This window comes from Notamacropus eugenii, chromosome 5, assembly GCF_028372415.1.
Source record: "Notamacropus eugenii isolate mMacEug1 chromosome 5, mMacEug1.pri_v2, whole genome shotgun sequence".
Classification (NCBI taxonomy): Eukaryota; Metazoa; Chordata; class Mammalia; order Diprotodontia; family Macropodidae; genus Notamacropus; species Notamacropus eugenii.
Window position 1 is genome coordinate 424340380 of NC_092876.1, and position 27670 is coordinate 424368049.

General features: G+C 38.4%; 1 pseudogene; it reads right to left on the reverse strand.

Moving 5' to 3' along the window:
• Positions 1 to 1002: 1002 nt before the first annotated feature.
• Positions 1003 to 27670, reverse strand: LOC140508014 (3-phosphoinositide-dependent protein kinase 1 pseudogene; annotated as a pseudogene).

Consider the following 27670-nt stretch of genomic DNA (forward strand, 5'->3'; position numbering starts at 1 on the left):
GCCAGATATTCTGGGTGAGGCCTAACCTAAGGCAGTCCAAAAATTTAGGATCAAGAGTTAAAATGCAATGGGGCACTTATGGACCATAAATACAATTTAAAAAAAAAAAAGACAACTCTTACCTAATTGAGAAATACAAAGAATCAACTTTGATGTTAAAAGAATGCAAAATGATTCTATTTTCTATCCCAGTTACCAGGTCAAGAACTCAGGACAAATTTCCCCCCAGGATGTGGGACTCAGTGTATCCTCAGACAATAATTCTGACCTGGTTGTATTCTTTTAAACTTCAAATAGTCAGATACTTTGGGTAAACTGATTCACTATTTGTCAAAAAAAAAAAGAATGCTAAAAAACTGGAAAGCAATTTAGCAGAAACTAGGTATAGACCAATATCTTCATACAATATACTAACATAAAGTCAAAATGAGTACATTATTCAGAAATAAAGGGAAATATAATAAGCAAATTACAGTAGCATGGAAAATTTTACCTGTCTGATCTATGGATGAGGGAAGAACAAAGAAACAAAAAGGGCCATTCCCCAAATGATAAATGGTCAAAGAATATGAAGAGGTGTTTTTCAGAAAAAAAAAAGAACTATAGTAATATGAAAAAAATACTCAATCACTTTTTGTGTTTTTTTTAAGAAGGCAAAAATTAAATTAAATCGTAATCAAATTATATCAGAGGTATTGAAAATCCCTAAGATTCAATGATCATTGAGACAGAGAGAGATGGGGGAATAAGGCAGGAGGAACAAAAGCACTGAAACACACATCCTTCTATTACTTAGGTAGGACTAGTACATAACCTGGAATTCTTGTTTGGGATTCTAAGCAGGGCTAATAATCTCAGCTTCTTCCTAGGAACCACAGAGCCCATGTGTTGAAGCAGGAAGCTTTTGGTAGGGTGCTGGACCCCTTGAGATAAGCTTTTCAAGACAGCAGCCTGGAGATGGCTTCAGCATCTGCCCTGACAAACTTCCTGAATTTTCAGTCATCACTTATAAGCATTCCCACTTAGGTACAGTAGATGATAGGTCCTGTTACGTGTGTGAACAAAAAAGGTCTTAAAATTCTTTGCTTCAAGTCACAGTTATGGGAACCAAGGGATTTCTCCTTTCAGGACTTTGCTTATAGGATCCACATAATTACAGGTGAAGTCCTCCTGTGAGAAACTGGTGAGGATAGACAAACAAGCTCTTCTGCTTGTCTACTGGGCCCATTTTTAGTATTAAATGATTGTCTACAAACTGATGCCATGGCTTCCCAGTAGCCTGTCTTTACGTTAAGAATCTCTTCTCTTCTTCAGAAAAACTCTGGGTCTAGTTCCAAAATATTCTCATCCAGATCATGAATATAGTCCTCTACATAATCAGTGGACCTCTAGGGTAAGGTTGGCTCTGTGGCAGCCAACAAATGGGAAGAAGATGAAGGTGGCCCTAGGCTCTGGAGAATGTCATAATATCCAAATTAATTTTCATCTTCAGATGTAAAGACTAAGGATGTGTGACGTGTGGAGATACATGAAAATGCAAGTTATCCTGGGTGATATATTCAAAGAATGGGTGGGCTTTCAAGGCTTCCTAGCTCCCCATTTCTTCACAACCTCATCCATTTGTAGATGCTAAAACTAGAAGCTTTTGCAAGAGATTTTTTGCCTTTGGGAAGAATTATTCTGGAAAGTCATATGCCAGCTTAGTGATTCTCTGACATATAAAATTCTCATTTTAAGCATGGAACAGAGACAACCCTGCTATAAGGTGGCATATCCCACACCCCAGAGCCACAGGTTCAAACTCTTACATACACTTTTCTCCATGAAGAGTTCTTGCAAGACGTATTGTTCTGTGCCTTTGAAGGAGTCTGTCCTGGCTTGCTTACTATAAAGACTGTAATTTGAATGTGTATCTCAGCATTTAATAGAATGTTCTTGAGTTTTAGGTTCCTGTGAATAATTTCCTTCTCATGCAAGTAAGTACTCCAGGGCATACACCATCTCTGCAGAATTAAAACCAGGCACTTACCCAAAGGACCCAGTTTCTGAATATATCTCAGTAGGTTTCCATTTTAGGCATAGCTAAGGCCAAAATACATCTTCTCCTCTTCCTGAAAAGTGAAGTAAAGCTTGACAAAGAGTATTTTTATCTTCCTTCTCTTTAATAATAGGCTTTTTCTCTGAGATTTTTAATCATATAATCCCTGGAAGTTGCTAGTTCCATGGTGGCAAACTGTCCTTCATCCAAGATTTTGCCAAAAGCAAGCTAGGTAGCACAATGGATAGAGTTCCAAGCCTGAAGTCAGGAAGATTCATCTTCATGAGTTCAAATCTGACCCCCCCCACACATACTAGCTGTGCCACTTATCCCTGTTTGCCTCAGTTTCTTCATCTGTAAAATTAGCTAGAGAAGAAAATGGCACCAGAAATGCAAATACAATTCTTGGACAATTTCTTAACCTTGTGTCCACTTTCAAAATCTGCCTTTCTCCCCCGAAATCTCTCTCTTCAATCACAAGGAGGAAAATACTTCCTGTGCCTATAAGGTCTTTATAGAATTTCTTAAACTTTAATAATGCTTTCTAGGGTCCTTTGGGTATTATCCTTTATCTCTCCATGAAGCATCAGGAGTTAATAGCGATTGTCACATTTGGCAGATCTCAGAAGATGTTTCATCTTATCCTAGATACTTGCCCCAGAAAGAACAAAACTTTTTATGATTTATGCCAAAGCAACAAAATATTTGTTTCAGTACTCCTCAGAAGGGAATTAACAACTTTATCTCTTTTTCTATTATGGGATAATTCCATTTTCTAAAGCAGGGATGGGGAATCTGTAGCCTCCAGGACACATGTGGCCCTCTAGGTCCTCAAGTGAGGCACTTTGACTGAATCCAAACTTCACAGAATAAATCCCCTTAATAAAAGGATTTGTTCGGTAAACCTTGGACTCAGTCAAAAGGCCACACTTGAGGACTTGAGCACTGGAGGCCACAGGTTCCCCACCTCTGCTCTAAGGGGAAAGCTTCAAAATAAGTTAATAGTTCTTAGCTGAGAATTTTCAGTGTTACTTCTTCCCTTTCTCCTTTGTCCCATTCCTTGTTCCTCCAAACTCCTTACACAGGTTAGGATTACCCTCTGCCCTATCAGATGCCTTTGTTCTTTTATTTTCTCCTTAGCTAATTCTTCCATTCTTCTCCTGGATAACCTGAAAAGCAAACAGGGATTAGTCTAGCCCTTTCACCTTATTCTGTAAGAGGAAAACCAAACTTTACCTTGTGAATATGAAAGGTAAACCTAGTACTCTCTCTGCATGTTACTGCAAACTTACTGACTTTTATCCTTTCTAGAAGCAAGATCCTCAGGTCTTTGTCACTTGTATTGTTAGCCCTGATGACTAATTCGTAATAAGTTTTCTATTAGGCTTACTTGATCATTGGCTGATGATTCAATCTCTTGAGCACTTGAGGATCTTAATACATTTATGATGACAGAATTCCCACCTTTTCTTGAGATATGAGTCTATCTTATTCAGTTGCTTTTATTTTGTAACATGTAGATTTCTGCCACATTTCCTGAAATTGCTAGAAAATTTCCCCAAATGTCCTTTGTATAAGGGACTCAAGAAAAATCCAATAACCAGCAAAACTTCAACCTAATCCAATCTAAATGTCTACCTCCTCTCTTCTGTTTTGCATCTTCTGGATGATACTTCAGATACCATCCCCCCCACACACCTCCTCCATCTTCCACCTTGCACTTCTCTGGTTACAAAGCCCTTTTAGAGCTTCAGAGTCAACCCCCCAAGAATGAAATTCCAGTTGCATGTCTGATAGAAAGAAACATCACTGCAGTCAGAGTATCTGAACTTAAGGGACATCAGAAGAGAAAGGAATGCTCATTTATTAAGTACCTACTATGTGCCAGGCACACTGCTTTACAACTATTATCTCACAAGAAGCAAGTCAAATCTAGCCTAGAGGAGGAAATGGAATCCACAAAAATAAAGTGATTTATCCAAGGTCATACACCTAGTTAGTGTCAGAGCTAGGTGTAGAAAGAGCATTTTCTGTGTCTGCATCCAATGCTGTTTATAGCAAGTTTCCTCTCAAGGGGAGAGCACAGCTACCCCAAAAGCTACTAATCCAAAATAATGCTAGCCTGTGCCAGATTCTAGGGTGTATGTTTAAGGGACTTATGTATGGTTTACTTAAAGGTTTAAAGTGTATGGTTTAGGGAACCCAAGCATTACTTCCAAGTATCAGCTGAAGTCAAACTTCTATAAAAAGCCTTTCCCAGACCTCTTTAATCTTCCCCCTGAGATTAGCTAGGTGGCACAGTGGATAGAGCAACTGGCCTGGAGTCAGGAAGACCTGAGTTCATATGTGACCCTGGCAAATCACTTAACCCTGTTTGCCTCAGCTTCCTCATGTATAAAATGAACCAGGGAAGGAAATGGCAAACCATTCCAGTGTCTTTGCCAAGAAAACCCCAAATGGGATCATGAAGAATCAGACATGACTGGACAAAACAACAAACTGAGATTATTCCCAGAATATCGTATATTCGTAGATAGATATCTTGTTATAAATCATCTTTTCCGAAGTTGGAACTCAAAGTTTTAGGAACAACTGTCGAGTATTGTTCTTGCCACTAGGAAATAAGAAATACAGGTAAAGGGGTATAGAAAGTTATTTGGCCCTACAGGACAAAAGAGAAGATGGAGACAAGGGCAGAGAGGGATGATAGAAGAGAGGGCAGATTGGTGATAGGGGCAATTAGAATTCTTGGTGTTTTGGGGTGGGGGGAGGGGACAAAAGGGGAGAAAATTTGGAACCCAAAATTTTGTTAAAATGAATGTTAAAAGTTAAATTAATTAATTAATTAAAAAATAAATAAATACATCATCTTTTCCATAATTCTTATTCTCCACGTTTCCCCATTCAACTACGGTATCCTTGAGAGCAGGGACTGGTTTTTGTTATTGTTTGGTTTAGTTTGGTTTGGTTTTTGCTTTTCTATGTGCTCTTGGAACATAGTAGGCACATAATAAATTCTAATTAACTGGCTGACTGTCTCCTAAACTTTTAAGGCAGTGCATTCAGGGCTTTCTCTTTAATTCTTTGGAGAATGTTTGCTTTGCTACCTCTGTAATTTTATTAGTTAAAATAGTTAAAATATTACTAATAATTAGGATAATCATAATAATTAGTATAATCATTATCACTGATATTGGTCATCCTCCCACCAAAGAAGGTCACAAATTCTTCACTCTTTAATAAGTCAATTTCATGACCAAGTCAGCTGAGGCATCATGTACAGTCTGTAATCAGAGGACCTAGGTTTGAATCCTGGCTTTTTAAAAAACTACCTGTATGAATTTAAGGAAATAATTCAACCTTATTGGGCTTTAGTTTCCTCATTTGTAAAATGAGGGAGTTGGACTACATGATCTCTAAGATTCCTTTCAGTTTTAAATCTATGGGCCTGTAAGTCAAAATAAATCACAAAATCCTGTGGTGATGAGCCCCTCTGAACTCGTTGAGACAGGACTTTAGTTTAAAGATACAAAGTCCTTGGCCAGGCCTGTACTTGAAGGTTTTTCAACTTTATGAGATGTAGCAGGTCATGAAGTCTAGTGTAGTAGCCTTTGAGATTCCAGGGTCACCATATCATAATGAGGAACTGAAGTAGGACCTTAATGAAGGACTAACAATAATAGTCTTTTATTGTAGTACCACTTTTACCAAAATTCTCCTGATCCCAAGTAGAGTGCTCTTACCAGTAAATCCTCCTAATTCCAAACCACATTGCTTTCATAGTTTGTTTTCCTGAAGAATCAAACTTGCCACTCCTCAAGAATACTTTTGTCCAGATAGTGTTCCACAAAAAGCTTCTCTGACAATAATCTTTTGGTTGTATGATAGATAAAGCACTCATTCCTTTTGAATGAGATGGGGGAAAAAAGACAAGTCCAGGTTCCTTGAAATATTCAACAACTTTATGTGGATTCACCATAATGACAGAAATGATCATTACCTTACCCAGAGATAGTTAATAAGTATTTGGTAACATCAATCCTTGACTGTTTCCTTACCATGACGGAGGCCCATAGTTTAAATCAATTTAACAACACTGATTTTAGCCCTCACAGCAACATTATGACTTTCGTTAGAATTTTCCTTTTCTTCTGAACCTGTTGGCAAATACTTTTCAAGTAAACTCCTTGAAAAACTTTCACGCTTGATTTCATTTTCTCAAATGAATTTTTGGATCCCAAATATAATGAAGCACAATTTTAAGATAGAAATGGGTATTGGCTGCCTTGGTGAATGCTTCAAATTTTTCTAGCAGACCAAGGCCAATTTAGTTTACATAAGAATCACAAAAGGAAACACCAAATAGCCATGTCAAGGTCACTCATTGCAAAGTCACTTAGAGATTATTACATTGTTTGGTAACTTTCCTTCTAGCACGAGATTAACTATCTAAATATTAACGATGATTAAACAGAGGTCACAGTGGGAGTGGGAAGGAAGAAGGCAGGAACAGCACTGGACAATTAAATGTTATTCATTTGTGTAGGACTATCCTACTTTGGGTCAATGGGGTACGACAATGATAAATTACATTGTCAAATTACAGGCATTTTTAATGTTGCTAAATTTCAAATATGTGCATATAAACATACATGTGTGTATTTGTAACTTATATACATGTAATATATACACATATGTACATGTATGTATATATATATGTAATGGGTTGTTCCAGAATGAATAACACCTCTGGCATAAAGACTTGGTATGACCGTTTCGGGGTTGCTCATGCACCTTTGGTGTCTACCAGGGACTCAGCTCTCACCTGGGGCTCCAAGAAGCTGTAGCATAAGCAGCAGCCACACTCCAGTAAAATCATCTTGGCAGACAGGCTAATCCAGATTAAGGGTAACTGACAGGCCTCAAATCCATGGGTGAGTTAAGGAGATTTCTATCCCAAGTATGTAAAGACTTCCCCCAGCAGAATGGGTGGATGAGAATAATTTCTTCCAAAGACAGCTGAAGCAGGTGCTGTGGAGGGCTTAGAGCCTGGTCATACATCAAAGAAGCTAGCATTATCCACCGCATCCTGGGCTACCACCAACCATCTTGACTTCTGTCTTGAAACTGGATTTTGATGACTCTGGAAGAAAGAACGAGGCTGACAGCTTTGTGCAATTCTGCCTCACTTTACTCCAGCTCATACATGGGTCAAGATATAACCCCTTGAATTCATTGATGTTCTTCTAAAACAAGCAATAATATGTTTATATGATGGTATGATGTAATGAGAAATATGCACGTACTTTTACTATTATGTTAATTTTATATGACTTTTATATGGAGGTATGACATGATGGCAAATATATATATTTACAACCATATAAATATAACACATAAATTATAAATATGTTTGTAAATACAATCATAATATTTAATCATGTAAATATAAATATTTCTGCTTATGTAGCTACCGAAGCCTTAATAGTCAATAACAACTTTGAACAAAGTTCTTGTGGAGATTCCCCCACTGGATCAGCCAGTCAGCCAACAAAAAAGGACCGAACCTCTCTTCCTGGGAGGTTTCTGTTCCATGCAAGAGAGCCTATGTGACCATGATGTAAGTCATGCAGGTTAGACAGTTTTTTAAATGTCCTCTTGCCTTTGTTTCCCTTCAAACAATTCTCACCTAAAAGTAGGCAAGCACCTATTTCCCTTTCTGTCTTGCCCTGCTTGGTTATCTAATTAAAAGTCTCTGGTTTGGAATTTAAAGAAGAGTGTTCCTTAGAGTAGAGGTGTTAAACATCAGGCCTGCAAGCTATATGCAGTCCACAAGATTCCTGAGGGTGGCCTGAACCAGATTAAAATGTAGTTCCTATCTGATTTTACCATTCTGATATATGTATACAGGCATATGTGTATATGCATGTGTGTATGTATATGTATGTATGCATGTATATGTACACAAATACATATATGTGTATATATACATGTTGTAAAATATATGTATATTACACATTTATAATATATACACATATATATAAGCAAATATGTATGATTTTCTAAGTCAATATGTGACCCACAGGGATACTTCCTTATGTGTTGTTTAGTGACCTCTGTTTCTATTTGAGTTTGGTAGACCTACTCTAGATATAATAGAAGCATAATATGCCTTTAATCAGTTATTTCCAAAGCAAGAATGCAGCATATAACAAGATGAGACTTTTAAAATAAATAAATCTTACCAATCTGTGTTTATCTTTGAGTCTAATGGATCTGATCCAAAGGACACGTACTCTGCCACATCTAGAATGAGAGATTCTTAATCTAGAACATACCTCAAGATATCATCAGATCCAGTTACCTTTCAGCATGTAAACATCTAAATTACACAAATAGTTGTGTAATTGGTTGTGATCTTTTTATTAATTGTTTCTGGAAATGCAGGACATATAATAGTCTTTAAATATGTATCTATTGACTTATTGAAGCTCTCTAAAGATGATCCAACCTAGGCTTCCTCAATAAACCTCTCCTACTACACAAATATAGACTCTGGTCTTGAATAGACAGGGCTCAGTCCTGAAGGAATCTGACCCCTGAAAAAAGTGGCTTTTCTCCTACTTTCTGACTCATAACCCTGTCCCGTAATATAGGGGTTCTTAATCTGGGATCCTTGATATCCATCTGTCTATCTATATCTATATACATACATACATATATGTATGTGCATTATATTTATAATCCAATATATTTTATTTTGTTAATTTTTCAACGGTTTTCTTGTCATAGAAGCCTGGTGATGAAATCTCTAGGTCATTTCTTGCAATTTGATTTTAGCCTCCATCAACCCACTGAAACTGCTATTACCAAATACCTTCTTAATTGCTGAAGCCAATGGACTTTTCTTAGTTTACTTTCTACTTGACCTCTCTGTACTACTGACCACCTCTCACTCATAGTTATTCTCTGCTCCCTTGGCTGCTGCTCTGTCCTGATGATTTTCTTCTTTGTTTGACCCCTCCTAAGTATCCTTTGCTATATCATTATCCATCTCCAACCCACTAAATGTAGCTTTCCTGTGTTCTGTCCTGGATCCTCTTCTTTTCTCCCCACACTCTCATAGAGATCTCATCCTCTCCCATAAGTTTAGTTATAATCTCAATTCAGAAGACTCCCAAATATCTGAGGTTGTACATTCAGCTCTAATCTTTCTCCCAAGCTCTGGTTCCATATCACCAATTTTCTGGTAAATATCTTCATCCTGATGTCCCACTGGCATCTCAAATTGAACACGTTCAAAATAGAACTCATGCATTTCTCCCCCAAACTGTTCTAACTTATTTCAGTTTAGCATAACACTATCTTTCCAGTCTTTATTCTCTTTCATGCTTCATATCCAACCAGGTGCCAATATTTTTTGTTGTTTCTGTCTTTACAACAGTTCTTGAATCTATCCTTTTCTTTCCATTTTTCTACCCTACATCATCCTACTTCAGGCCTTCCTTACTCCTCACGTGGACTATTGAAATAACTTCCTGGATTTTGATCTCTCCCTCTCTAATCCACCCTTTACATGGTGTAATTGGACCAATATTTGCTAGATTTCCTTCTCTCTGTCCCCCACCACAATATAATTAGGCTACTTTTTTCCTAAAAGGTATCAAAGCAATCTTAGGACTTGATTGTCAAGTCCAAGGATGAGGAGGAGTCCTAAGCTTCAAGATGCTCATCCCTTGACCTAGCTTCCTTGTAGTCTCTGGTCATTTTAGAGTGGATTCCTAGTCTCCTAAGCACATAAAAAGGCCCTCCCAAGTCCAGTTAAGGTCCATCAGACTTGGCAGATATCACAAGACTTCAAGAATCACTACACCCTGATGATCAGATGCATTTCCATATGAAGACAAGGTTGGGTTGAGGGGCACATCTACCCAAGCCAAATTCTGGAGTATGCTTGTTGAATTTCCCTTCTAAAAAAAAGTATATCTCCTTTTAAAAACTGCTGCATGACCTTCAAGTGCCTCATTTTATTCCCTCAAACATGAACTCACAAGGTGCTGGCCTGAGGTAGACCCACTCCTAAGATGTAGACAACAAGATGATCTTGCTCAAACACAGATTTGACCTTGTCAGTCTCCTATTCAATCAATCATTCAGTATTAATGAAACAGCTCCTATGTGCTAAGCACATATTCTACTGAGAAAAACCTGGTCTATACAAATAAGTAGGTACAAAATACACACACACACACACACACACACACACACTTATATACATATATATGTATGTGTGTGTAATATAGAAGATGTAGTTATATAATACATTACATATAATGTAACTATAATAGTATATATCAAGATAGATAGATAGATAGATAGATAGATAGATAGATAGATAGATAGATAGATAGATAGATAGATGATAGATAGATATAATTTGGTATGGTGATTTCTGAGAGGGGGAGACACCAACAACTCAAAAGATCAGGAAATGATTCATGTAAAAGAACATGTACTGAGATGTGACAGGAGATAAGAGAGATGAGTAGGAAGTACATTTTAGGCAAGGACAGACACACTATGGACAGACTTATTTGGAAAGGGGAATGTTGGATATGAGGAGTAGCAGAAAGGCCATTTTGGCTTTGCCATAGAGTGGGTAAACGGGGTGATGTATAACAAATTTGCAAAGGTAGACTGGAACCAAAAATGTAAATTGCTTTAAATGCAAAACAGAAGAATTTATGTTTGATTTAAGAAGCAATAGAGAGCCAGTCACTGGATCTCTTTGAGCAAAGAGTTGATATAGTCAGACCTATGCTTTGAAGAATAACCTATTTGGCAGAATGTGAAGAATGAAATGCAGAGGAAAGACAATGGAAGTCAAAAGATCAATTAGGAAGGTACTACAATACTTACTTTTACAATGCTTACGTGACTTGAAAGGTGATGAGGGCCTGAGCTAAGGGGGTAGTCTTTTGAGTGAAAAGGATAGGAAAGATATTGGGGAGGTAAACTCAACAAGACTTAGCAAACTGCTTAATCATGGGGGAAAAGGGGGCAGGCTTTACAGGGAGGTGGAAGGAAAAAAGAGAGGAATTAAGATGACTCCAAGATTGTCAACCTAAGTGACTGAAATGGGGGGATTACAATGAAGGGTGAGTTGTTGGAGGCAGATAATAAGTTATTTGGGTATATTTGAGATGACTACAGGGTATCCAAGTGGAAATGTTCAAAAGCAGTTGGTGACTTTTCAACAGTCTCCCTTTTGGCTCGAAGATAAAATTTGAACTCAGATTGGTATTGAAAGCCTTCGCAATTAAGCTTCAGCTGCTTTGTCAAGACATTTCATATTACCTCTCTTTTTACATACAGTGTTTCAGCCAAAGTAGTCTCTTTGATTTCCCCAAACTCGGTTTTACATTTCCCACTCCATGTTTTTATACAGGTTGTCTCCCATGGCTGGATTCACTCCTTTCTCATCTCCTAAAGTGCTTACCTTTCATCAAGGCTCAGCTTAGGTGCCGCATCCTACAGAAAGATTTTCTTATATTTCTGCCACTGGTCTCTCCCATTCAAATAATATTTCACTTCTTCCTCTATTTTTATGTTTTTCCACCAGTAGAATGTCTGCTCCTGCAGGGAAAGGACTCTCTTGTTTTTTCAAACTTTATATCCCAGCATTTAGTGTAGCACCTAGCACATAGTAAGTACTTAATAGAGCTTAATAAATTGACAGAGTGACTACAAACTCTAACAGGTACTGAGGCTACAAAGAGAAAAACAAAAGACAATTTAATATTTTTTGACCCCAGAAAAATCAACTGGTGCTTTTAGACAATCTGTTCATATATTCAGTTTTGGAAAGTTCTCTGAGTTTATAAGTAGACTGTTTCTCTACATATAAGTGGATCTCAAGCTAGACATTCCTACTTTTAGTGGAAGTTTTGTGAGTTTGACATGTTAGGAGTTTCTATGTCATTCAATGAGAGTCAACTGGCAACAAGAAGACTTTCCTGGTTTGGAGAGGATGATGCCTGAGAAAAGGAACCTAATCCCTGGTATGATTACCCAGATCCCTAGGAGATGTGTGATTTTTCCTGTCTGGCAGCCCCTGACCTCATCACTTGTCATGGACCAGCCACAGGCAGTGACATTCTGGCTTGCAACACATAGGAGGGCAGAATTCCTATCAGTAAGAGCATCCACTGACCTCCTGTTAAGCACAGGTAAGATGTGGTATTTCTGGCTCCCAGTAACCCTTTGCATATGGGAGCAGAGTCAATCCTGTCTTAGATCAGCAGCTTCAGGTCCACAAAGTGGCAGTGTGATAGCACTCAGGTCTATGGATACTCTCTGTCCCATCAAAGGGCTGAAGGGCTCAAGTCCAAGAAGTAGCAGTTATTTCACCTCAGCAAAGAAGATAGCAATCAATCCTAACAGAACAAAGGCCCTGGGAGAGACAGGGCCCATCAGCAGTATCTAAGGAGGAGCAGGCACATACACAGGCCCTAATGGCAGTGAACAGTAGAGTGAAGCTCCAGTAGCAGGAGAGTGGACATTTGTATGTTCAGTGGCAACAGGCAAGCCCACTGCTTACTGTAGTGTAAAAGTGATTGGCCCCCTCCACAATGCTGCCAGTGCAACCCCAGTGTTCAACTCCTCCCCAGGGAAGGCTAAAAGGATCAAGGACTAACATTGTTGGGAGGAAGGGAGGGAGTTTGCTTTATGGCAACAAGGCAAAGGTAGAAGTGTCTACCTAGACTCCACAGGAGAAAAAGGAAAGTCTCTCACAGGCCCCTCATGGGCCTAAGATTTTGGCTGCTTTCCTGTTCCCTACACATGAATCCCAGCAGAGGTCCCGAAGAGGGGTTCCTTCTAGCTAGTGGGCCAAGGAATATTAACTGGGTAATGCTATAGGGCATTTCTCCTTGACCTTGTTGAGGCTCCCAGGGAAAGAAGAAAGACAGCTACGCCAACATATGCCTCCTAACATGCCAACTCAGTCCTTGCTTTTGTATAATTCTCAAGATTGAATCTATTCCCAATTCTCTTCCCCATAAGTCCCTATACTGAGTTTAAAAAAAAAGTCAACAAACTGGTAAATTCTGGGACAGGTTGTGTCAGCCATTTCTGGAGTCTGATATCTCTACGACAATACTGACTGAACAATAGTAGCCTGGGAGCTCAAGGGTTACAACTATGTCACTGATTCGGTTATATGTATTTCTTTTAAAAAATCTTGTTGGGTAAGAACAACTATATTTGATATCCATTAGTCCTGTAAACCATGCTATAAGCCTAGCTTTGAACAAGGAAGTTGAACTTTCCCAGCATTAAATAGGCTCAGGTTTCAGTAAAAACTCAGAATGCATCAAACTAAAGGATGTTATTTACTGGGTGCATTTTCTCATGCCTAGTCACACTCATCTTGCCTCTTTGTTTTCAGGATACTGTGTATTCCTTTCAGGAAGTGTGAAGGCATAACTGTTACACCATGGTGCTTCAGTACTCCAAAAGACTCATTTTGTTTATAAGTGAGGAAACTCTCCACCAATATGGATCACAAAACTCCCCCACCAATACCACCACACTTTTGTTGATGGTTTCTTGAGTTACTGTGACAAAAATAATTATTTTTATCACCTGGTGGGCCTGCCTTTTGATAATGAACCTCTCAAATCTCTGATCTTAAGCGAATACACACAAAGTCCATTTTAGGGCAGGTGCTCAAAAACTTTCCACTCATTGGGACCTGCTAGACAGAGCTTGAGTTTCAATAACTCAAGATCATATGAACACCACGAAGAAGCAACAGAAGCGGTCTTTAGCGGTAGTAGAGACATCATAAACTAGGCATTTTCCAAATTCAAGGAGATAACCAGGATACACAGAACTGACCAAAACAAGATAAATACTCTATGTGCCAAGCAAAAAGTGATTGAGTTATGAGATCACACAACTATACTTCTCTCTAGATATGGCATATGACATCATGTTTCATTTTGGACTGAGGTTTGCCCCACCCGATGTGTCACAGGCTTCTGGATGGAATAGCTTCCCCTTTCTATGTAACAGTTCTCCTTTTTATTCTCAGATAATTCCATTCCTGGTGTAGCTCCTACCCACTGGAAATACCTCCTGTTTATAGCCAGCTATTATCATCCATTTAGGTCTTTGATCAAGCAAAAAACTTTAATTAGTTTTTGAGGGAAATATTACAAAATATTATATAATATAAATTCCATCAGTAATATTTTCATGACTATCTTCATTGTCTCCTCTGTCCCACTAGTCATTCCTGAGCAGTGGCAGAATAAGCCAGGCGTTTAGTGGTGAGAATACCCCAGGATTGAAGATTGACAAGATGTGAAAAGAGGAATAAGAAAGTATTCAAGGAGAGAAGATATGCTGTATTGACTTCATTAATTGTATAGGTAAAGGGAGATAATTAGGGCCAAAGGAATGTGATACCTGGGAGAAGAGGGATAGGTCAAGAAAGATTGAGGTGCAGAGAGACACAGAGGGATAATTATTAGTGAGAGGATTTCAGGAAGTTTAGAGGAAAGTTGGGTTAATTACTAAAGATAACAAGTTGTGTTTTGGATATATTGAGTCTGAGGTGCACTGGAACACAACTAGAGATGTCTAACCAAAACTTGGTGATGTCAGACTGTGACTCAGTCAATAAGCTTTTATTAAGTTTTTTTTTATTAAGCATTTGAAGTCTATCCCTCCTTAGCTAAACTTCCAACTGAAGAAGAGGTTTTGAATGTCACTAGGATCCTCTTGGGTGGCAAAGCACTGGTGCTGATTCTATTCAAGCTGAGATTTACACAGAAGGTTCACTGCTCATACAAAATGTGAATGAAATTTTCTGGGTTACATGGCAAGAGGAGGTCATCCCCCAGGAGTTTAAGGATACCTCCATTGTCCATCTCTATAAAGGAAAAGGAAAGGATTGTCCTGTGATAATCAAGAGGTAGATTGTGGGGAGGGGGCTCTCTCTGACTCATTGTTGGCCAGATTCTTCCTTAATAGGCAGATTCTTCATTAGGAAGACAGTCTTAAGAATCTGTGTGACTTCAGAAAGGGCTGAAGAATGGTCAATATGGTTTGTTGCATGACTACTCCAGAAGAAATGCTAGGAACAGAACAGAGGTCTGTAGACAACATTTGTCGATCTGACCAAGGCCTTTGATAGTGTCAGTCATGAGGGTTTGTGGAAAATTTGGCTCCCTGGAGAATTAATGAGTATTGTATGCTAGTTCCACAACATCATGCTTGTATAGGTTCTGGATGATGGACAATGGTTTCAGACTTTCCCATACACCAATGGAGTGAAGCAAAGCTGTGTGCTTTCTCCCACTTTTTTTTTAGCATAACATTTTCAGCAAAGTTGTCTTACATTACGTTCAGTGAAGACAAAAATGGAATCAAGGTCAGCTACCATAATGATGGAAAATTATTTAACTTGAAAAGGTTACACGCCAAGACTAAAGTAGAGGGAGAGTTAGTGTATGATTTTTTGTTGGAAGATGATTGTGCACTCAATGCAGCCTCTGAGGCTCAGATACAACAAAGTATAGATTGCTTCTCTGTCACTTGTGCTAAATTTTGGCCTGACAACACTAAAATAACACAAGTTCTCCACTAGTCAGCACCACACCATCCATACATGGAACCATCAGTTGCAGCAAATGGAGAAATATTGAATACTATGGATAAGTTCATTTACCTTGGCAGTATACTTCCCAGAGATATACACACAGATGATGAGGTTGATGCATATATTGCCAGAGCTAGCTTAGGGTTTAGGAGGCTCTAAAGGAAACTGTGGAAGAGAAGAGGAATTAGATTGCTACTAAAATAAATGTCTACAGAGCTATTGTGCTGACTTCATTGTTATATGCCTGTGAAAGCTGGATAGCCTACCAGCCCTACGCCAGAGACTTCCTAGTTTGTATTGTTCTGATCAACCATCAGACACACTGTACCTTGACCCTGACACAGTGAGGTCATTTTGATCCTCTTCCAGCACAAAGGACAACAAACACAGCCACCAAGTGTTTACTATGCTTAAGACACTGTGTTAAGAGCTACAGTTACAAATAAAAGCCAAAACACAGTCCCTGCTTTCAAAATGCATGCATTCTAATGGAAGAGGCATTATGAAATAACTATGCACAAGATATATACATTGTAAATGGAAGGAAATCTCAGAGGTAACATACTGGGTATGTGTTGGAAGGGAGAGGGACCAAGAAAGAACTTTTAAAGAAGATGGGATTTGTACTGAGTCTTGAAGAAGGTCAGACAAGCCCTGAGGTATGGGTGAGGAGGAGGAGCGTTCTAGTCATGGTAGACAGCCAGGAAAGAGGCAGAGAATCAAGAGATAAAGTGTTATATGCAAGGAACAGGTCATTGTTGCTGGACCATAAAGTACGTGGAGGGGAATAAAGTCTAAGAAGGCTAAAAGGGCAGAAGGGAGCAGGCTGTGTAGGGCTTTAAAGGCTCAACAAAAGATTTTATTAGAGTAGGAGGATGACATTATCGGTGCTACACTTTAGAAAAATCATTTTGGCAGATATGTAGAAGATGGAATGTAGTGGGGAGAAATTTGGGACAGGGAAACCAACCAGCAGACTGTTGCAAGAGTATTGGCATGATGAACTAGAACTTAGGAGAGAAATTAAAATTGAATACAAAAAAGATTTGGAAGTTTTCTGAACAGAAATGAAAAGTGAACCTATAGTTGCCGATGAGATCACCAGAGTGTAAAGAAAGACAGTCTTGAAGATGGCACGTGGATTATCCAGACTTGTCACAAAGTTAAGAGGAGAAAGAAGAGTTAATACCAGGAAAGTATCAGAAATGAGACCATCTCTAACAGAAGGGGGCGGTAGTGAACAGTTTCAAAGGCTACAGTTCTCTGCAGTCTTAGTTTTATCCAGCAGAGGTCACTGTGGCTACCTCAGGATCAACTTTCTTTTGAAGTTTCCACATTCTCCTCTCTTTAGAAGTTAGAGGAGGGGGAAATCCCTAAGTACCTTGGCACAAATTAGCCAGTCTGCTTAAGAGAAAATGAGATTAGTGCTAAGAGTTTTAGTCCAGGGTAAAGGTCCCAGGAGGCAAAATGTTGAAATAGCAAAGAAATCCTTAACGCTGCTGAATAAATAATAAAAGAGAGAAACAGAGATTCATTATTGTTCCAGTGATTTCCCCCCCCCCCAAAAGCCTGAATTCAATATTTCTCTGCTGGCTTCTCTTAATAAACTAAGCTGCAAGAAAAAGGCTCCAGCCAATAAAAGATTTCTAAGACCTTATAAAACTTCAGTCCATCTAACTCTGCCCTATCTCCCTCTCTCCCTACACAGAAGCAACTAGGGAAAGAGAGAAAGTCCTCATTCATCTTTGCCAGCCTATCTGTAATCAATAATAGATTTAACAGTGGAACAAGCATCAACTCTGGAGTTAGAAGGCTTGGCTACAAATCCCACCACTGCCATGGTTACCTGTGGAACTTTGGGCAAACTATTTAATCTTTCTGGACCTTGATATCCTCACCTACAAAATGAGAAGCTTAAATTAGATGGATTCTGGGGTCTTTCCATCCCTACATCTATAAGTAACAAATGGGGTGGGGGGAGTAGTTCTCATCATTGTAAGTATAGTTTCAAGACAGAGTTTCAAGAAGCAGGAACAAGAATTTCATAGCATGTCATAAACACTGCCTTTTGTTCATGTCTATGTAGCAAAGTCTGCCCTGGGAATGTAGCATGGAGGTGTTGTTGTGGGGCTCAGCGGGACGCGGAATAGACATCTCTAGCCTCTTTCCTCCTACTCTTCTCCAAGGGAGACTTTAAGTCGATGGCAAAACTGAAATCAGAGAAAGTTTACCTAGGAGAATATCCAGACAATGCAGATGGAAGAAGCTTTCCCTTTGGGAACGAGGTCACTTCATTTTGTTCATATAAAACAGGCTTTTTTATATTCCTGTGAGCATGGGCAGGTTGTTGTCTATGACCGAGAAAATAAAAATCGGAAAGCCCTGCTATAAAATTTGAACAGCCACATAGGAATTAATGTAGGGCCTTTGGAATATATTAGATTTTGTCTGTGTTTTACTTTGACTCCACTTCATGTAAAGGTCATAGCTATAGAAGACCAGAGCTAATTTATTCTTCTTTTAAATTATAGCTGGAAACTTTTAAAATTCTAATCTATCTTGTAGTCTCTTCTATTCATTGACCCATGCTAGCTTTCTTATTGACTACACTTTCTTTACCAAAACAACATACCCACTGGAATTCTCCCCTATGAAACCTATACAGATACAACAGACCTTCCCCCTTCCTTTCTATGAAAAACAAGAAGGTCAACCCTCCCTTTAAACTTTCTTTAAACCAATAATCTTGTTTTTAGTTAGCTTTGTTTGTCACTTATTCTACAGGAAAGTTGTTGAATAAATCAATCACCTGATACTTTACTGGTATTGATAAGCTCTTGAGAAATCAAGGGTCCTGTTTTCTTACACCAAGACTTTACCTTTATAGGATCCTTGATTGTATCATGTAACTAGTGTTGGATCACCTATGAGAGGTGAGTAAACCCTTCCTTTGTAGTCAGTTATACTATAAAGAGATTTTTTTGACAGATGATCAATAAGAGATTTTACAGCATGAAAACTGAAAATAATACTGGGCTTGTAGTCAGTGAATCTGAATTCAAATCCAGTCCTGCTACTTTCCGTGGAATCAGGCAAAGTCCTTCACTTTTTCTTTCTCCCCTTCTCTTTCTCTCTCTCTCTCTCTCTCTCTCTCTCTCTCTCTCTCTCTCTCTCTCTCTCTCTCTCTCTCTCTCTCTCTCTTTCCTTTGATTCCCTACTTTCTAAAATGAGGGGTATGACCAGATAATCACTAAGACCCCTCCCAAATCTAAATCCTATGTTCCTAAATTTTTAATGGACAACATAAGCTTTTGATCACAGGGGTAGTTTCAGTGTTATTTAGCTCTCAAGAATGGGGATAGCTGTCTGTCTTTGTAGCCTATGAAATGTGTGAGATTTACTGGTGTATTTTTTCTGAGCTGTCCTCAGAAGGAGCCTAACTCTTTTATGTATACTTCTTTTGACTGAGCTTTAAGTCTCATTACATTTGAAGATAATATGAGGCAGAAAAGGATTATAGGCATTCTTCAAGATGTTAATGTGAAGAGAGAGCTTGGGGGAAAACCGGTAGGTCAGGTCAGCCTGCCTTACAGAAACAAAGCCATTTTTCAAATGGAGGAAGAATCAATGGTGTTTCCTAATGGCACTCAGGAAATTTAGGTTAGTGAAATACCATAGGGCAATATTTTAGTACCTTAAGTACTTTGTACTTAAGGAACTAATTACCTTTGGTACTTTGTGGAACAGTAGGGATTTCTTCCAGAAAGTTAGTTGATTTCATAGTAGAATAGTTCAGAAGTATGGCAATAAGGGAATAAGCGTTTATAAAGTGCCTGTTTTGTGCCAGACACTGGGCTAAGCACTTTATAAATATTATTTCATTTGAGTAGAGCACAATAGCAGGAAGAACACTAAATAAGGAGTCAAGGGACCTGAGTTCCCATCTTGTTCCTGCTTTTTGACCTTAGGCAAAAGGAGGATATTATATATGTATAAAGTCCCTTTTACATCTAATATCTGAATTCTTTATTCACTAAACTTTTATGCATCTTCCATTTTTTTGTGCTTCCTTTATCAAGGTGTTGACTCTCTTCTCATGATTTTCTCAAATCACTCTCATTTCTTTTCCCATGTTTTCTTCTACCTCTCTTATTTGATTTTTAAAGTCCTTTTTGAGTCCTTCAGGAGTTCTTTTTTAGAGAGAAATAAAGGAGAGCTAAAGATCTTTCCCACCCATTAATGGACCTGCCCATTGAGGGAAGCTTGATTAGGGGGGATTTGGTTTGTAGGAAGGCTCACACTTTTAATAATTTCTAATGAGGCACTGGTTCTCAAAGGTTGTGATGCCTTCTGGCTCTGAAAACTTCTGAGTTGAGGTTTTGTTTTGGGGCTTATTCATTGGAAGTGTTTGCTTGGCCAGAAGAGATTCTGGGTAGCTGTTAAGGAGCTCCCCCCTCCCTTGAAAACCCAGATATTGGTGCTTCTCTCTCTGGTAACTATGTATACATGTAATGGTCAGACAGTTGGAAGCCCTGTCTGTTAATCTTTATTTCTCTATTTGCATTTTCTCTGAAGTTCAGGGTGCTGACTTTTTCCCCTGAACTAAGTGAATGATATATGTGCTTGATTAAAGTGATTGTTGACCCCTCAAAAGTTGCTTTCCTTTTAGAAAAGCAGATCTAAGAAGCCTCCTGTGTATGCCAAGGTCCTTGCTGTTACAGCCTGAGACCAATCTAAGAAGCCTCCTGTGTATGCCAAGGTCCTTGCTGTTACAGCCTGAGACCAATTCAAATTTTTCTTTGAGGCTTTGCATGTAGGCGTTTTGATGTTCTTATTCTCTTCTGAGTTTGTATTTTGATCTTACCTGTCACCATAATAACTTTCTATGGTCAGGTTCTTTTGTTTATTTGTTTGCTCATTTTTTTTTTCCAGCTTAATTCATTACTTTTAAAGTTGAGCTCTGTTCCTGGGGTGAAGAGGGCACTGTCTCAAGCTTTTTGTGCCAGGGGCCAAAGAAGGCTCTCACTGCTTGACTGGTGTTATTCAGGTGCCACAAGAGGCCTGGCTGCTGCTCACTGCATCTATGCTGAGGGCCAAGGAGATGGGGACCTGGCTACTGGCTGCTGCTGGCTGTTGTTGCTGCACTGGAACTACACTCCCCTTTTATCCAAGTAAGACAGACCTTCACTGCCAATTTTTCAAGTTGTCTTAGGCTGCAAAAATTGTTTCACTCCATTTTTTTGTTGGTTCTACCATTCCAGAATTCATTTTGAGGTAATATTTTATGTTGTTTGGAGGTGAATTTGGGAGAGTTCAGGCAATTTTCATGCCTTATTCTATCATCTTGGCCCCTGGAAGTTCCTGAATTCTTTCTATAAGCTGAATTATTGGCTGTTTTAAATTTGTTCTAGATATGTAACTTAATTGACATAGGGAACTCTCCATAAGCAAACTACCTTTACCAAGGCCTATCAGCAACTGTTCTATGTTTAGTCTTAAGAGAGCTGCCATTATGAACAGTGAACATGTGATAATCTGTTAAGATGCTTGGTAGGCTAATCATTTTTAACCCCCTTGTAAGTGGGTTAAAGATTGAGTTTCATTTGAAATGGTGGAGGGTTGCCAGTGAAGGTCCTAGGACAGATCTGCACAACTTGGCAGTAGATAGGGGCCAAAATTTAAATAGGCTGAACTTCAGGCAGCAGATAGGCTTTTAGTGGCTCAATTTCCAAGTAAAGGTGTAATTAATAATTAAACTATTTTGCAATTAAATCATATTTTTTAAAAGGGACATTTTAATTAATATCAATTAATTACCCTAATTACTTAAGATTTTTATTTATCATGAAATCACATTAATGTTTTAAAAATTACTTTGCTAAGTGGTATAAGTTTTAATACATTTTTTCAAGTTTTCTTACTTATTTAGTTGATAGAACGTATTACACTTCTTGTCAGCAGTTTATTATACTCTAGAATCATTTCAAATCAATTTCTTTAAAAATCCAAAAACTAACCTTAGTAGCCACTTCATTTTCTGAGTTTACTTTCTTGAAAAACTGTTGTTCCTCACTGATATTATTCAATAATTTGGATGCTTTAATTTGTTTTTCACTGGTGTCCAACTTGTTTAAGTCATGGTATTTTGGTTTGAAATGGCAATGAAGATAGTATTCCTTTGGAATGACTGTTACTTCTGGGCAAACAAGGCACAATATTTTGTCCCCTTATGTAAGTAAACAAGTATCTGTCTGTCCACTCTGGATTAAACACTCTATGTTCTGATTCGTTCTTCTATTCTTTTTATCACCTATTTTATAAAGTCACCCCCAAAAATTCAGTGTTAGAACCATAAAATCTCCATGGCAACTGCTCACATACAAAGAAATACTGAACTGAGTGTCTGACCTTGGAGAGACTGCCAGACACTCATCTAAGTTTGGAAGATGGCTGCATACAGCAAGAGCAGGGAAGAAACCTTCACTTTGTTGTCTCTCATCTCATAGCAGGTGTCAGCTGCAGTGGCACATGACTGCACTCACTTTGTCTCTCCCTGTTCAATGCCAGTAAAGACCAAAAACACAGAAAAAAAGATGCAACTCTTGCTCCCCTCAGACTAGAGACAGATTGGCAATGGTTAGTTGCCTTGGATCACGTGACAAACAGGAGAGAGTGTGCAGCAGCAGCAGCAGCCCACCACCAAGTTATATGTTAGGCACAATAGTGACTAGTGGAAGGCAGTTCAAGCAGGGCATGAACAAACCACTTGTTACATCTTTAGTTCTTTTATATCCTCTACATATTTTGCAGCCACCTGAAATCCTTGGGCAGGCCAGCCTGCAGGTCTATGTTGTGCAGGTCTATACTAGGAGATGGGCAGAGAGGAAAGAGTCCTAGGCAACCAAATATGCATAATGGATACTGGCAACCAGAGCAGGGGAAGAGTAGTAGATTTTTACTTCTCTACTGTAAAGGCAGGTAGCTGAGGTATCTTTTTTCTCCTCCATCTAGAATTTTTCCCCCTAGACCTTTATACTTCTTTTACATGAATCTTTCACCGGACAAAAGTGTTAGGCTTTGGATAGTTTGTTCTCCATTATCTTCCTGAGTAGTACTGAAAATGCCATCCTAGTATGCTTTAGACAGTGGGGGGTGGGGGTGGAGGAAGGGGTTGGGGGTAGGCTCAGCTTTCTGTTTCACAGATTATTGAAGGTAGTATCTCACATCCTGGCTTGGTGGTCAAAGAGGACCACCTGGAGTCATAGTTTAGTGAGCTATTTTATTTTTATTTCAGAGTTAAACTTCCAAAGGCAGAAAAAAATCAGAAGACTTTCTGTTTGTCCCCTCCTACCAAAAACCTGACTTCATTTCAATCAGCTGTAATCACCGGAAATAGCTTTATGGTAGAAGCTTGCCTCTTTGGCTAAGCCTCCTGCCCAAGCAAAAGGAAGAAGATGAGGAGAAAGTTCTGCCCCAGTTGATCCAGGACACAGAAGATAAGGATCCTGACTCTGCTCCTTTCTAATGTAGAAGGTAAGGAGTAAGGACATAAATATCTGGGGGCTAGAGTAATAGCTGGTGTTCATCCTTCATTGCCAAAGAAGACCATGCCATCAGGGAAATGATGACATGACTTGTACTTGACTTTGTTTTGAGTGAGGGAGGGCTGTGCAGATCACCAGCCCCACTTCTCCTCCAGAGCCATCTCAGAGTAATACCTAGGTGGAATTCATGCTGGAATATATTTTTTTCTTTGTCTTTTCTGTATTATTCCTACATTCTCTTGTGTGTATAATTAAGTGAATTTTTTCATTATTGTTCAAATTTTTATTTACAAGAATTTCATTTTTGACTTGTTTTCAAATTTTAATTATGAAATAAACTTCTTCAAACTGAACCTCACAAATTATTCAGTTTTATATGTATAGTAATACTTACTACTTAATAAGAGAATACCAAATACCATAAGCAGAAAACCAATTATATTATAATTCCCATTATATATATACATATTTTGCCTGACCATTGCTTTGCTGATAATCAACCAAATTGTTCGGTCAATTGCAATGTTGGTCTTTGATAATTGCTGATGGTGGCTGTCATGCCTTCAAATCCCCAAGCACCAAAACCAATTCAACTACAAATATATAATAATCTAGCTGACAAATCTTGCACATGCTAGGTGTTAAATTTTTAGAAAAAAGACTCTTCTACCCAGAACATTTAAGAGGACAAAAAGCAATTCTCCCTAGTATTGAGATTTTTGTCTTATTTAACTTGAGCATCTCAGGGCTCTCTATAACCCATAAAGTGAGTCACTGATCATCAGCAATTATTTTTGCAAATACATTTTTTGCATGTTTTTTCTTTGCAGCATAATTGACATGGAAATGTTTTCAATGATTTTATAGGTATAATTGATATATATTCTTTGCCTTTCAATGGGTGGGGAGGCATGAAAGAGAGAGAAAGAATTGGTAACTCAAACTTTTTTAAATGAATGTTAAAAATAAATAATAATTTAAAAACCCAAAACAAAACAAGTCACACCAAAGACCAAAGGCAATAAAAAACAATGCTAAGAACTGCAAATATAAAGCCTAATCAATTCCCAGATAAAGTCTAATTAATCTTCAAAAAGATGTAAAGCCTAGCGTTGCTATTGATTCCTCAGCAGTGGGGCATAGGATTCTTGAGGCTGGAAGAACAACAAGAAAATGAGTTTTTTTAAAACATTTTAATCATTGTTAAGAAGAAAATCATTTGGCACATGCAATACAATAAAAAGGCTGGAGTACTGAATGGGGGAAAAGAATAAATTTTACCAGTGAAACTTGTTTTCCAGGCTATACCATTGACAGATGAAGTCCAGATAGTCATTTAAGAACTGAAAAACTTTATCATCCTGAAAAATATCTATCCAAAATATGTTTGGGATTTTTTTCCACTTCCAATAGGCCTGGAAGTCTTCTTTCCTTGTGGGAACAATGAACTCTGATAAATACATTGACATGCTGAGAAGCAAAATTGTTCCAGGATGATAGAAATTTCCAAATGGAAATGGAAAGTTATACTACAGCCTTGTAGCACATTACATCAGAAAAGATTAAGAAATTTACTCAAGATGCATAGAGAAACATTCTTCATTGGCCTGACTTAAGGCCCATTGAAAACCTACAGGCTAGTCTTCAAAAGCTGGACTGTTCATCAAGGGTACACTTAATTCCATGTGATAAAAGGGTATTTTCATGACAAGGTGTTAAAGAATGTTATAAAAGAAGTGATTGCCACAAAAGATAAATATTGCATGTTTAAGGTTTCTTCAAAATGTAAAGCATTATAAGGTTTGCTGTATAAGTGAATAAACTTAATTTGTTCCCATTAATTTTTCTTAAAAAGAGGGAGAACTGTGAATGTAGGTCAGCATCCACTTAGAACCAAAACTCAGTACCATCCACTAATATGTTTACTTCAATCAATCAATAAACATTTATTAAGCACCTACTATGTGCCAGGCACTAAGAGCTGGAGATACAAAAAAAAGAGGCAAAAGATAGTCCCTGACCTCAAGAACCTTACAGTCTAATGGGGGAAGACAACCTGCAAACAAACAAATACAAAGCAAACTATATTTAGAATAAATAGGAAAAAATGCACAGGAGGAAGGTACTTTTATTAAGTAAAACAGAAAAAGACAACACACCAAATGAAGTGATAAGGAAAGAACTCCTTGCCAATAGGGAGTAGACCTTTCCCTAGGTAACCTTATAGCCAGTGGGGGAAGGCATATGTGCTGAGAATATATGTGACTAGGGAACCTATCCAGAGTACATATGTGGCTAAGGTACATTCATAGGTAAACATGTGGCCATGACACACACATCACACTTCTCTATAGAGCTGTTAATGTTCTTTGATGATGTCATCACATTATTCTCTGCTACTTTCTATTGGGTCGACCTCTTCACTGTCATCTCCAATAGTCTAATAGTTTCTGACCTGCTCTCTGCTGACTTCTACTGGGGGTATAGAGGTTGCATCCTATTAACCTCTCCTGTTAAATTGCTAATAGTCAGTCTGTAATCCCCCAACTGTATCTAGGTATTCCAACTAACAAATGTCACAGGTGCTATCTAGAGCAGGGGTCTAAAGTCTAGGTTAATATACATCCTCCTCTCAACTCCATGCTAATTTGAGATTAACATGCAAATGAACCTTCCTAGGGGTAGAAAGGAAAAGCTAGGTGAAACTAAGAAGGTCATTTGTCTTTATTCCTATCCTTATTACGTATTCCTGACAGTACCAAAATCCCTGATATGTATTTGACTCTAGTCTACAAAAACTTTACTGGTCTCACTACGTCTCCCTCTATCCTCCCTCCTTCTGGATTCTTTCAATATTTATTTTACCCTCTGGTTCTAGAATCTCAGGGCAGTTTTCCTTGATAATTTCATGAAAGATGATGTCTAGGCTCTTTTTTTCATCATGGCTTTCAGGTAGCCCCAAACCAGAGGGTATTGAAAGAATCCACGAATCACTCCTGAAAGAGATCTGAAAAGAAAAACTCCTAGGAATATTGGAGCCTGATTTCAGAGTTCCCAGTTCAAGGAGAAAATATTGCAAGCAACCAGAAAGAAACAATTCAGGCATTGTGGAAATACAATCAGGATAACACAAGATATAGCATCTCCTACATTAAGGGATGAAAGGGCTTGGAATATTATATTCCAGAAGTCAAAGGAACTAGGATTAAAATCAAGAATCACCTACCCAGCAAAACTGGGTATAACACTTCAGGAGAAAAAAATGGTCATTCAATGAAACAGAGGACTTTTGTTCAGTTTATTTAGTTTTTATTGACTTTTTTCATTTATAAAATGAGGTTGTTTGGGTTGTATGATCTCTTAACTTCTCTGGTTCTAATTATATTTTCATATGATCCTCTTGGGCAGCTAGGTGGTGCAGTGGATAGAGCACCAGTGCAGGAGTCAGGAAGACCTGAGTTCAAATCTCACCGCAGACACTTGACACTCACTATATGTGTGACCTCAGGCAAGTCACTTAACTCTAATTGCCTCATCCTGGGTCATCTCCAGTCATCCTGATGAATATTTGGTCACTGGATTCAGATGGCTCTGGAGGAGAAGTGAGGCTGGTGACATGCACAGCCCTCCCTCACTCAAAACAAAGTCAAGTGCAAGTCATGTCATTATTTCTCTGACGGCATGGTCTTCTTTGGCAACAAAGGGTGAACACACCCTCCTTGTAAGGTTGAAGTAACAGACATGTTTGTGACCTTAGGCAAAAGGTACTGGTTCTTAATCTGCAAAATCCACCATGTGCTCCTAATTTTGCCCTCTATGGCTGAATAAAACAAATATAATCCCTCTTTCATGTAGCAGCATTTCAAAATCTTGAAGACAGCCATCCCCTACATCTTTTCTTCTTCAAACTAAATATTTCTTTCTGTCAACTAATCTTTGTATGGCATGGTCTTCCTTTCAAGATTTCCAGATAAAATAAATTAGTTGGAATGGGAAAAACAATACTTCAGTGGATCTGACCTCACCTCAATATGCATCCTTCCAACAATGGTGCAGATTGAGACTGATTCATGCCTTTTCCTGGAACTCAGTTCTTTGCCATGAACTCCCACAATTCTCCATTGAAAATCTACCCAACCAGCTAAATACCTTGCCCTGCCATTGCTACCAGTGGCACTAACCGCCTTTTATCCCTCATTCTCACTAAATGATTGGTCTAATTGCTTTCTTAGTCACATATTTTCCCAAGGAAATCACTTGCTTTTCTCAGATGTAAACCATCAATGGTAATATCCTACTGTCTTTTTATGTCCACCTTTCACAGTGAACTGTATGGCTGAAAGTGTAGTTTGCTGAAGTAAATAGACTGTGAAAACTTACCTGTTTCCATTTCACATTTTCAAGGACAACACTCACCAT